This window comes from Benincasa hispida, chromosome 3 (genome assembly GCF_027475165.1).
Source record: "Benincasa hispida cultivar pf3 chromosome 3, pf3_genome.v1.1, whole genome shotgun sequence".
NCBI classification, from domain to species: Eukaryota; Viridiplantae; Streptophyta; class Magnoliopsida; order Cucurbitales; family Cucurbitaceae; genus Benincasa; species Benincasa hispida.
This window is the reverse complement of record NC_143480.1, coordinates 56,979,114-56,981,269: the sequence shown is the minus strand read 5'-3', so window position 1 is coordinate 56,981,269 and position 2,156 is coordinate 56,979,114. Positions and strand designations below refer to the sequence as shown.

General features: G+C 30.7%; 1 long non-coding RNA gene across 1 annotated transcript; it reads left to right on the top strand.

Annotated features, from left to right (window-relative positions):
• The first annotated feature begins 330 nt into the window (after window positions 1-330).
• LOC150037398 (uncharacterized) lies at window positions 331-876 on the top strand. The gene is made up of 2 exons (XR_016528636.1): window positions 331-446; window positions 526-876. It is a non-coding gene; the product is annotated as an uncharacterized LOC150037398 (long non-coding RNA).
• Window positions 877-2,156: the final 1,280 nt, after the last annotated feature.

Sequence of the window (2,156 nt, the reverse complement as noted above, 5' to 3'; positions counted from 1 at the left end):
GGCAGAGTAAATGGATCTAAGAGGGCTTTATGAGCTTTCTGTTGTCTAAGAATTATCGTGATTTTGGCTTTCCACAAGCCAAAGTCACCCTTCCCATTAAACTTCTCTATTTCGAATCTTGCAACAACCATTGCTAATCTGAAAACTAGACTTAGAACGCTAAGAAGTGTTTTCTTGAAAACCTTGATGCTTCAAGAAAGATTAACTTGATGGTCTTCAAGCTCTGATACAAATTTTGTTTGGCTATTTCTCTGTTTCTATAGGCCCACGAAATGAATCTTGAAGGAAAAGCCCAAGTACGATGTTTAGCTAAAGGCTCGTGTTAGGTGAAAAGCTTGGTTCTAAATGAGCCACATAGTAAACCTAATTTCCACATACGTGTAGAGCTAAAACTCTCTCTTCAGCTGATCAGATTATTGTACTTGGGAAAAGGAATTCATTTTCAGGTAAAACTTTCTTTTCTCTCTCGATTTTCTCTCAATTATTTATAGGGCTCTTCTTTAATAATGAAGATTGTTTTTTTAGAGACGAAGAACAACATGTACAGTTCAAAAGATGAAAGGAAGTAGATAAAGAACACACACAAGTACGTGGTTCAGAAAGGATTTATACATCCACGGGAAGAACTTCTTTTCTTTCTTGAGATTGCCTTTGTACAATAGTTTTTCTTTTATAAGAGATGTATGACTATTTTTATTCGATGTATGTAATAGATCTGATCTTTAGGTATTTACAGTACATACCTTTTGTCAGTTTTTGTCAGTTATAGTAAGAAAAGAAATGTTGTTAAGTAAAACTCTAAACTAGTTGTTTTATGTATTGTAGTCATCTTTACAATATGTTTTTATCAGAGAATAAAATTTGTGCTCAATGTCATTTTCTCTTGGTACTTAACAATAATTTGGTTAATGAGAAATATTTTTGTGAAGGAAGAAGTGGATGTTTGACAAATTTCAATTTTTTGTTCCATTTCAATTAAAGTGGGTGTTTGATCTTAGGTGTTTCTGTGAATGGCTAAATCAGTTTGTGTTTGTATGTTTGTCTTCATCATTCTAGAATCAATTATTATTATTTCTATTTTCAAGTTCAAGCTAAGATCTCTCTAGAATTGTTATGTTCATCTTGAGTGCTTGTTAATTCTTAAAGAAGATAAAAGTCTGATTAAGTTATTCTTTAAACATTCAAGACAAAAGTAGGAAGACGCTTAAGTTTAAGTTGGATGTGATGAAGCCAACTAGAAAAAAGCTCGGTATGGTGAAACTGACAATGGAGCTTCATGAAGTATTCATGCTCAAAAAGAGAATAATTTAGGGTAAACACATAATTTTAAGGTTTAGAGTCTTGTACTTATTATACTTACTAATTTCATTTATCTTTGTAAGTTAAATATAGGTTGTGGAGGATGAATAATTATATCACTTTTGTTGAAATGAATTAGTTAATTGTTATATTTGTTGAAAGTTAGGTTGCATATATAAATATCATATTCCTTTTATTATATCCATATAAATATCGTTAGTTAGCCTTCTTCGATGCCAGTGAATACCCCTATAATGTCAGTTTTCAATCGAAATTATAGTCTAATTTTATACCAGAGATAACAAGTTTATGTACTAAATTGAATATTATTTTTCTAATTAATAAAATACTTTTATCAACGGTTACATATCTTGCAAAAGATATTTTCAATGACCATTGATCTACCTTTAACAACAGTCTTATATGTTGCTAAATCTTAACTTTCAATAACAAACTTGCAACGTCACTATATAAGACAAATAGCGATAGATAACGTTAGGCTAAAAGTGAGTTTAATAGATCTCGACGAATTAACTCAACTATCAATGCTAGGAACTTAACTCATAACTTACTAACTCATAATATTATTGACGATAGGAACACACATTTATCTTAAACATTTTGAAAGCATGCATTGGGAAGTCCAATAAGTGACAGTTCAATAGATAGAAGACAACTTTAAAAACATACCTTCACAGAACATAGCTTTGAAACATACTTTACTGAAACATAAGACATAAAACTTCTAAGATTATTTTAGTAACACTGTAATCCATAAAACGCATACTTCGGTTTACCCCAACAAGATATACTAACAAGGTCGCGACATATAAAACAGTTTTATAACTTTTCCACCT